This window comes from Marmota monax, unplaced genomic scaffold (genome assembly GCF_021218885.2).
Source record: "Marmota monax isolate L192 unplaced genomic scaffold, Marmota_monax_Labrador192_F-V1.1 WCK01_AAM20220418_F8-fsc00129, whole genome shotgun sequence".
Classification (NCBI taxonomy): domain Eukaryota; kingdom Metazoa; phylum Chordata; class Mammalia; order Rodentia; family Sciuridae; genus Marmota; species Marmota monax.
Window position 1 is genome coordinate 2,737,295 of NW_026693811.1, and position 10,745 is coordinate 2,748,039.

A 10,745-nucleotide genomic window follows, 5' to 3' on the forward strand; every position below is an offset into this window, starting at 1 on the left:
GAAAATACTGAAATGTTAACAGTGATTATCTCTGGTTGGTGGGATTGTGAGTGACTGTTGCTTTTCACTGCCTTCATACCACACCAAATTTTGAAAAATTTCCATAGTGTAATGGCTTTTCACCTTGATTTGCCTGGCAAAGCATTACTTATACTTTAGGTTTCACCTCCCCCTTACTAACTCAGTATTTAGGCAGAATTCCCTTGAAGTGACTTTAATATTCTGGATAACTTAATCTCTGATTACTATAGTATTACACAGGAATAACAATCTGTTTTCTTTTCTAGAGAGACAGGGATCATAGATTATTTTTCTTTGTTTCAACACATAGTACAAAATAAATGCTTAATAAATATTTGTTAAATTGACTAATAATAAAGGCCAACATAATATTACTTCAAGGGTTTGTCCAAATTACAGTTTCAGAGAAGGTTTTTTTTTTCCTAATGAAAAAATCCTGTTTATAAATAAGTACTATGGAAAAACAAATTGTGGAACTCCCCACAAATTTTTGTGAAATCAAAACAAAGACTCTGGACAGCAACCCGGATTCGAGCCATGGCTGACGGCTGACGGACGCCTCAGGCTTGGGCGCTTCTGCAGCAGTGCCTGCACGCACGACTACAAGTTCGCCCAGCTGAGGGGGACGCTGCGGCCCAGTGGGTGGAGGTTCAGAGAGGATTAGTGATCTATGTGTGCTTCTTCAAGGGAGCTGATAAAGAACTTCTTCCAAAAATGGATATGAAATAATGGAGCTATTCCGAAGATTGAGGGACAGCACCCATTATTTGGATTATTAATACACTATTAAATGTGAAATTAGATAATAAAAATCAAGGTGACATCCGAAGATGGCCGCTGCGTACGGGGGTTGCTGAAGTGCTGAGCGTGGTGCTCAAAGCAGCGGCTTTAATAGAGATTTCGCACAGTCTGTTAAAGCTCCTTTCACCGTTAATCTGTAGTGGACCACTTTGCCAAGGAGCAGGAAGAACAAAGAAATCGAAAAAGAGACGCTTGGCTGCTCAGAGCCGCGGGCGCTTTGCTCCCATTTGCTTCCTCTTTCGCTTCGCTCCGGGCGGAGAAGCTGAATGTGCAATCAGCAGTGGATTGTAAGTACCCGAGGCAAAGAAAGCTCAGTGCGCCCCGCCTTTTTTTTTTTTTTTTTTTTTTGAATATTTTTTATACAGGGAGAGTTTGTGGATTGGGATTGCTGGCGGGGCTGTGGTTTCTGTGCCGAAAATCCACTCCGCGGGAGCCGCCATTTGCTTTCTGCTTGCTGTCTTGATGGCTCCGTATACACTGTCCGGCAGCCGCACCTAGAGGTTGCAGCTGGGCTGCGTGCCGAGCCCTGTCCTCCGAAGGCTGGACTGCAGCCTCGAGCGTCTCTGTGGCCTGTTCGCCGCTGCACCTTCGGGCAGAGCCTGCTCTGGGGTCGTTCTGCACCCCCCTGCCAGGGGACCCGTGCTCCGGAGGAGGGGGACGGAGAGCCGCGGCGGCAGCCGCTTGGGCCCCTGGGGCCTGGCACCGGGCTGAAGAGCTGCGGAGGCCAGGGCGGCTCTGCTACGGGCGCAGACAAGCGCGGACGCTTGCCAGGGCGGCTCTGCTACGGTCGCAGACAAGCGCGGACGCTCGTCAGCGCGGCCCAGAGTTTCATTTCTAGAAATCTGGGCTGGAAACAGAAGCAGCAGTTTGTATAATCCCAAGAACTTGCTTATACCAGGAAGCTGTAAGGGCAACATGAATATTACTGAGGAGATGTAACATGGTGGCAGGCGCAGAGAGATCAAGTCTCTGACATCTTCAACTGTGAGGGCATAGGGAGCCGTAAACTGTCTAAATGCTGTTTGCTCAGGATCACTAGGCAATGCTGAGCTGACGTGGATCTGGGGTGTACAGGCTGGGCCCCTCAGAACACACACACAGAGCCCGAATCGGAGGCAATTAAGCTCCGGTTCGCCTGCTTCGTGTGACTCAGCACTAACGATCCCGCTGAAATAATTGGCCGGCCCTTAGGAACTTACAGAGGTAAAAGCCAACCGAGCCTTCATAGGCAGTGGCCACAGGACTGAAACGGGGATTGGGAGAGACAGTCAGGACCCACCCGTTGCATTGGTCATCCGGCAAAGGGAACAAACGGTCACCATTTGCATGGGATATCACCATGGCAGAGAAATGGCATCATGGGCGGAGGAGATAACTGCAGTGAAACCAGCGCGACAGGTGTGTAATCCCCTAGCCATCTCTCTCCACACAGCGGGGAAACCTTAAGGGCCACTCCCAGCTCTCCTGTGAACGCAATAACCAGACCGAGGGAACCAGGAGTGGCGCAGGACTCGCGGCGCGGAACTCCCGGCTACCGCTCCCACCAGTGCTGACAACTGAGGTCTCTTGCACCAGCTACCGGGGGCGTGGCTACAGGAGGGCAAGCAAATTCGCTGGGGGATCTCAGCCCCAAGCTCTACAAACTTAGGGTCTGAGGGAGGCAAACAGGGAGAGTGAGCCCAGGTGTTCATGAAAACAGGGCTCCCAGGAGCAGCAGACCTGGCGTGTAGACAGTATTGTGGTGAGCGCCACAGGTGAGCACGGCCTGGCTTGAGGAAACACAAGACAAGGCCCTAGACACTCAGGATTGGAGACCCGCCCAGTCTAGGAGAAAGAGCTGCTGCACAGTGAATGGTTCCCACCTATTGAGAGGAGAAGCTTGGCCCAGTGGGCACAGCTCCACCTACTGGAAGAGAAGTTAATAGAACTCTAGGACTGCATTTATTATTATTATTATTATTTTTTTTTCTTTTCTTTTTCTTTTTTTTTTTTCTTTCTTCTTTTTCTTTCATTTTCAATTTTTATTTGTTGTTGTTCTTTAATTTTTTTTCAATGTTTCTATTTTTTTTTAATTTTTTTTATTTTATTATTATTTTTTTTTAATTTTAATTTTCATTTTTTATTATCACTATTATTTTTGTTAAAATTTTTTTTTCCATCTTTTCTTTCTTTCTTTATTATCTAATCTTTATTATTCTTGTTTCTTTTGTCTTTTCATTTCTTTTCAATCTTCTTATTCCCCCTTCCTTGAATTCTACCTGCCTACTCTCATTCTCTTTAGTGACTTCTTCCCTTCCCTTCTAATATCTTTCCTCTCAAGCATCAAATAAATCTATAAGAGTAAACAGAAACTCAGCAGTCAAACAGAACAAGAAGTAACATGAGCAGCATAAAAAAGCAAGGAAGAAAAGGAGTACAAACAATGAAGGACAGCCTAAATATTCAGGAGGACCTAGAGTCAGCAGAAAAATGGTCATATAAAGAACTCAAGGAATACCTTAGACAGATGGAATGGAACCTTAAAGAAGATACGAGACAGCAAATCCAAACAGTGAAAGAACACTTTGAAAATGAATTACATAGACAGATAAAAGAAGAAGTTAAGCATCTTTATCAGGAGATTGAGATTATTAAAAAAAACCAAACAATAATTCTAGAAATGAAGGAAACGATAAACCAAATTAAAAACTCAATTGAGAGTATCACTAACAGAGTGGAGCAAGTAGAAGCCAGAACATCAGATAATGAAGACAAAATATATCATCTTGAAAAGAGCCTAGCCAACTCAGAAAGGCTGGTTAAAAACCACGAGAAAAACATCCAAGAGATATGGGATAACATAAAGAAACCAAACCTACGAGTCATTGGGATAGAAGAAGGTACAGAGATTCAAACCAAGGGAATGAGTAACCTGCTGAAAGAAATAATTACAGAAAACTTTCCAGAAATAAAAAAGGAAACGGATATACAAATTGTAGATGCATACAGGACACCGAGCACACAAAATCACAGTAGACCAACGCCAAGACACATTGTTATGAAGATATCCAATATACAGAACAAAGAGAAAATACTAAAAGCTACAAGAGAAAGGAGGCAGATTACATTCAGGGGTAAACCAATAAGGTTAACAACGGATTTTTCATCACAGACGCTGAAAGCGAGAAGATCCTGGAACAACGTATTTCAAACACTGAAAGACAATGGATGCCAACCAAGAATTCTGTATCCAGCAAAATTAAGCTTCAGGTACGATAACGAAATAAAAATCTTTCATGATAAACAAAAGCTAAAAGAATTTGCAGCCAGAAAACCAGCATTGCAAAGCATCTTGAGCAAAACACTACACGAGGAAGAAATGAAAAACAATAACCAAAACCATCAGTGGGAAGTGCCTCTATAAAGACAGAGGGTGGGGGGAAAGCTAACCATGGAGAAACAAACTAAATTAAAAAAAAAAAAAAGAAGATAAATAATCAAACATGGCTGGAAGTACAAACCATATATCAATAGTAACTCTAAACATTAATGGCTTAAACTCTCCAATAAAGCGACATAGGCTGGTAACATGGATTAAAAAAACAAATCCAACAATATGCTGCCTCCAGGAGACACATCTGATTGGAAAAGACATACACAGGCTGAAGGTGAAAGGTTGGGAAAAAATATACCATGCACACGGTCCTCGTAAGCAAGCAGGGGTGGCCATCCTCATATCGAATAAAATTGACTTCAAGACTAAATTAATCAAAAGGGATAAGGAAGGACATTATATACTGTTAAAAGGAACCATTTACCAACAAGACATAACAATTATCAATATTTATGCACCAAATAATGGTGCTGCGACGTTCATAAAACAAATTCTCCTCAAGTTCAAGAATCAAATAGACCACAACACAATAATTATGGGTGACTTCAACACACCTCTCTCACCATTGGACAGATCCTCCAAACAAAAGCTGAATAAAGAAACTATAGAACTCAATATCACAATCAACAACCTAGACTTAACTGACATATATAGAATATATCAACCATCATCAAGTGGATATACTTTTTTCTCAGCAGCACATGGATCCTCCTCAAAAATAGACCATATATTATGCCATAGGGCAACCCTCAGTAAATATACAGGGGTGGAGATAATACCATGCATTTTATCTGATCATAATGGAATGAAACTGGAAATCAATGATAAAAGAAGGAAGGAAAAATCCTACATCACATGGAAAATGAACAATATGTTACTGAATGATCAATGGGTTACAGAAGACATAAAGGAAGAAATCAAAAAATTCTTAGAGATAAATGAAAATACAGACACAACATATCGGAATCTATGGGACACAATGAAAGCAGTTTTAAGAGGGAAATTCATCGCTTGGAGGTCATTCCTCAAAAAAAGGAAAAACCAACAAATAAATGAGCTCACACTTCATCTCAAAGCCCTAGAAAAGGAAGAGCAAAACAACAGCAAATGTAGCAGAAGGCAAGAAATAATTAAAATCAGAGCGGAAATCAATGAAATTGAAACAAAAGAAACTATTGAAAAAATTAACAAAACTAAAAGTTGGTTCTTTGAAAAAATAAATAAGATCGACAGACCCTTAGCCATGCTAACGAAGAGAAGAAGAGAGAGAACTCAAATCACTAACATACGGGATGAAAAAGGCAATATCACAACAGACACTACAGAAATACAGAAGACAATTAGAAATTATTTTGAAAACCTATATTCCAATAAAATAGAAGATAGTGAAGACATTGATAAATTCCTTAAGTCATATGATTTGCCCAGACTGAGTCAGGAGGATACTCACAACTTAAACAGACCAATAACAATAGATGAAATAGAAGAAGCAATCAAAAGACTTCCAACCAAGAAAAGCCCAGGACCGGATGGGTATACAGCGGAGTTTTACAAAACCTTTAAGGAAGAATTAATACCAATACTTTTCAAGTTATTTCAGGAAATAGAAAAAGAAGGAGCTCTGCCAAATTCATTCTATGAGGCCAACATCACCCTGATTCCGAAACCAGACAAAGACACCTCAAAGAAAGAAAACTACAGACCAATATCTCTGATGAACATAGATGCAAAAATCCTCAATAAAATTCTGGCGAACCGGATACAAAGGCACATCAAAAAAATTGTGCACCATGATCAAGTAGGATTCATCCCTGGGATGCAAGGATGGTTCAATATACGGAAATCAATAAATGTTATTCACCACATCAATAGACTTAAAAATAAGAACCATATGATCATCTCAATAGACGCAGAAAAAGCATTCGACAAAGTACAGCATCCCTTTATGTTCAAAACATTAGAAAAACTAGGGATAACAGGAACTTACCTCGACATTGTAAAAGCGATCTATGCTAAGCCTCAGGCTAGCATCATTCTCAATGGAGAAAAATTGAAGGCATTCCCCCTAAAATCTGGAACAAGACAGGGATGCCCTCTATCACCACTTCTATTCAATATAGTTCTCGAAACACTGGCCAGAGCAATTAGACAGACGAAAGAAATTAAAGGCATAAAAATAGGAAAGGAAGAACTTAAGTTATCACTATTTGCAGATGACATGATTCTATACCTAGAAGACCCAAAAGGGTCTACAAAAAAACTACTAGAACTAATAAATGAATTCAGCAAAGTGGCAGGATATAAAATCAACACGCATAAATCAAAGGCATTTCTGTATATCAGCGACAAAACTTCTGAAACGGAAATGAGGAAAAACACTCCATTCACAATATCCTCAAAAAAAATAAAATACTTGGGAATCAACCTAACAAGAGAGGTGAAAGATTTATATAATGAAAACTACAAAACCCTAAAAAGAGAAGTAGAAGAAGATCTTAGAAGATGGAAAAATATACCCTGTTCATGGATAGGCAGAACTAACATCATCAAAATGGTGATATTACCAAAAGTTCTCTATAGGTTTAATGCAATGCCAATCAAAATCCCAACGGCATTTCTTGTAGAAATGGATAAAGCAATCATGAAATTCATATGGAAAAATAAAAGACCCAGAATAGCAAAAGCAATTCTAAGCAGGAAGTGTGAATCAGGCGGTATAGCGATACCAGACTTAAAACTATATTACAGAGCAATAGTAACAAAAACAGCATGGTACTGGTACCAAAACAGGAGGGTGGACCAATGGTACAGAATAGAGGACACAGAGACTAATCCACAAAGCTACAACTATCTTATATTTGATAAAGGAGCTAAAAGCATGCAATGGAGGGAGGATAGCATCTTCAACAAATGGTGCTGGGAAAACTGGAAATCCATATGCAACAAAATGAAACTGAATCCCCTCCTCTCGCCATGCACAAAAGTTAACTCAAAGTGGATCAAGGAGCTAGATATCAAATCAGAGACTCTGCGTCTGATAGAAGAAAAAGTTGGCTCCGATCTACATATTGTAGGGTCGGGCTCCAAATTCCTTAATAGGACACCCATAGCACAAAAGTTGATAACAAAAATCAACAAATGGGACTTACTTAAACTGAAAAGTTTTCTCTCAGCAAGAGAAACAATAAAAGAGGTAAATAGGGAGCCTACATCATGGGAACAAATTTTTACTCCTCACACTTCAGATAGAGCCCTAATATCCAGAGTATACAAAGAACTCAAAAAATTAAACAATAAGAAAACAAATAACCCAATCAACAAATGGGCCAAAGACCTGAACAGACACTTCTCAGAGGAGGACATACAATCAATCAACAAGTACATGAAAAAATGCTCATCATCTCTAGCAGTCAGAGAAATGCAAATCAAAACCACCCTAAGATACCATCTCACTCCAGTAAGATTGGCAGCCATTATGAAGACAAACAACAACAAGTGCTGGAGAGGATGTGGGGCAAAGGGTACTCTTGTACATTGCTGGTGGGACTGCAAACTGGTGCGGCCAATCTGGAAAACAGTATGGAGACTCCTGGGAAAGCTGGGAATGGAACCACCATTTGACCCAGCTATTGCCCTTCTTGGACTTTTCCCTGAAGACCTTAAAAGAGCATACTACAGGGATACTGCTACATCGATGTTCATAGCAGCACAATTCACAATTGCTAGACTGTGGAACCAACCCAGATGCCCTTCAATAGATGAATGGATAAAAAAAATGTGGCATTTATACACCATGGAGTATTACGCAGCACTCAAAAATGACAAAATCATAGAATTTGCAGGGAAATGGATGGCACTAGAGCAGATTATGCTTAGTGAAGCTAGCCAATCCCTAAAAAACAAATACCAAATGTCTTCTTTGATATAATGAGAGCAACTAAGAACAGAGCAGGGAGGAAGAGCAGGAAGAAAAGATTAACATTAAACAGATACATGAGGTGGGATGGAAAGGGAGAGAAAAGGGAAATTGCATGGTAATGGAGGGAGACCCTCATTGTTATACAAAATTACATATAAGAGGTTGTGAGGGGAATGGGAAAATAAACAAGGAGAGATATGAATTACAGTGGATGGGGTAGAGAGAGAAGATGGGAGGGGAGGGAGGGGGGATGGTAGAGGATAGGAAAGGTAGCAGAATACAACAGTTACTAATAGGGCATTATGTAAAAATGTGGATGTGTAACCGATGTGATTCTGCAATCTGTATTTGGGGTAAAATTGGGAGTTCATAACCAACTTGAATCTAATGTATGAAATATGATATGTGAAGAGCTTTATAATGTTTTGAACAACCAATAAAAAAAAATTAAAAAAAAAAATGTGAAATTAAGTGAGACAGAAAATGGCAAGCACGTCTCTGTACTGGATCTACCTGGAGACATTCTTATCATCCCTCAAGCCACCCTTGGTGGTAGAGTAAAAGGAAGAAATATGCAGTATCACTCCAACTGTGGAAAAGAAGAAGGGTTAGAACTTTATTCCCTATTTGTATCTCTCTGTGAAAAAGAATTAGCTGCAAACAGTAAGTGCGCTGAAGCTGGGGTTGTAGTGGAACATGGCACTTATGGGAATAGGCAGGTATTAAAGCTAGATACCAATGGACCATACACACACCTAATTGAGTTTTGAGAAATTAAAAGTTAGTTCCTACAGCTATTTTGTGGTATAAAATGACCTGGACTATAATTAGATTTTTTGCCCCTTTGTCTCTTGAATATACTAATGTATAGCATTTTCAGATAAGAAAATCTTGGGTCCCGTAAATAATTGCAACATGCTAATCAGATGACCTTGTCAAGTCACCTAAACTCTAGAGCTCAGTCACTCTATCCTGTTTTCTACCATCCTTCCACTCAAGTATTTTAAAAATCCTTGTTTATTCACTTGATGATCATTAAAGAAGCCTTTTAAACCATACTTTAAAGATTATATACATTTTATTTTGTAATGAAGTAATGTGTACAATTAAGAAAAACACATTTCTTATACCCTCAAATTTATGTACTATGTACTAAAAGTAAAAGTCATTGTATGAAAGTTGAGGTGAAATCCAACACAAACCAATTATAACTTTGTCGATTTTGTTTCACTATTTCAGTTTTCTTTTTTTGTGTGTGTGGTGCTAGGGATCAAAGCCAGGGCCTTGCACATGCAGACCACATGTTGTGCCACTGAGCTATCTTCCCAGCTCAGTTTTCTATATTCCTTTTAATAATATCTATGAAAATGTAATGTAGAAATGTTATTGTACATTATATTACTTTCCAAGGACATCTAAATGCTTTAGATTATTTTAATAATCTTTAGTACCTCATAAATATGTACAATTGTTATGTGTCAATAAAAAATTTTTTAAGCAAAAAAATATTTAGTTGATATAGGAATTAGGTATAAAACATTCATAGCTGTTTTTATTAAACATATTCACAACGAGAGATTAATGCTCTGTTTTTCAGTGTTCACCAAAACCATGTATGTTTCAGTTTCTATCTTTGGTTTAAATTACTGAGTTCATAAATTTTTTTAGGAATTTCCTTTCTTGTTGAATTAGATTGCTATACAAGGAAGAAAAAGGGAAGCTTTCTCAGGAAGTTGTTTTTAGTTGACTTGTATTGATTGGTTGTTTTTAATCAGTTTAGTATTGATTTAATGATTTGGAACCATTGTCAATTTTTCTGTTAGTAAATGTTAATATACTAAATATTTGTGCCCTCCCCCAAAATTTATATGTTAAACCACTAATCCCCACTGTGATAATATTTGGAGATGAGGCCTTTGGAAGGTAACTAGAGTTAAGATGAGGACTTGGGGGGTGGGACCCTCATGATGGGATTAGTGTCTTTAAAGAAACACCAGAGAACTACCTCTCTATACTCTCACCATGTGAAGATGTAGTAAAAGTTTCTCCAAGGAGATGTATATGTCTTTTAGATGACCACAAGACATATACAAAGCTAGGAAGAGAGCCCTCATCAGAACTGATCATGCTGTTACCTTGATCTTGAATTTCTAGCCTGTAGAGCTGTGAGAAAATAAAATTTTTATTGTTTAAGTCAAAAAAAAAAAAAAAAACAAAGACTCTTAGGCAATGTCAGACAATATACAGAGTATCTGAACATCATACTTAAAATGTATCTGAATACTCTTTGTTCACTAATAGTTTGGTTATTTATGATGAAGCTGAGAAATTGCCATGGGTTTTCATTTTTTTCTTCTCTTTTTCCTGTGATATTTGTCATCTTTCTTTGACAGAGTGCAAATTCCATAGTAAACACAGAGATTTTTCTTGTTTATCAGAATTTGAGGATGTATAGTAAAATTCACACATGGGACACTGTGGGTAATGATTATTTTGGTGTAATTCTTCATAAGTTGGTATAGAAAAGTTAAGGATTATTTTACCACAAGATTAACTCTGTAATAAGTGTGACATTGATTATTTTCAAGTTAGGAATAGAAATGATACATTCAGGACCATTTAGCAAAGACA

At 38.7% G+C, this 10,745-nt stretch overlaps 1 pseudogene; it reads left to right on the plus strand.

Annotated features, from left to right (window-relative positions):
- The first annotated feature begins 558 nt into the window (after window positions 1-558).
- LOC124105167 (D-aminoacyl-tRNA deacylase 2-like) lies at window positions 559-10,316 on the plus strand (annotated as a pseudogene).
- Window positions 10,317-10,745: the final 429 nt, after the last annotated feature.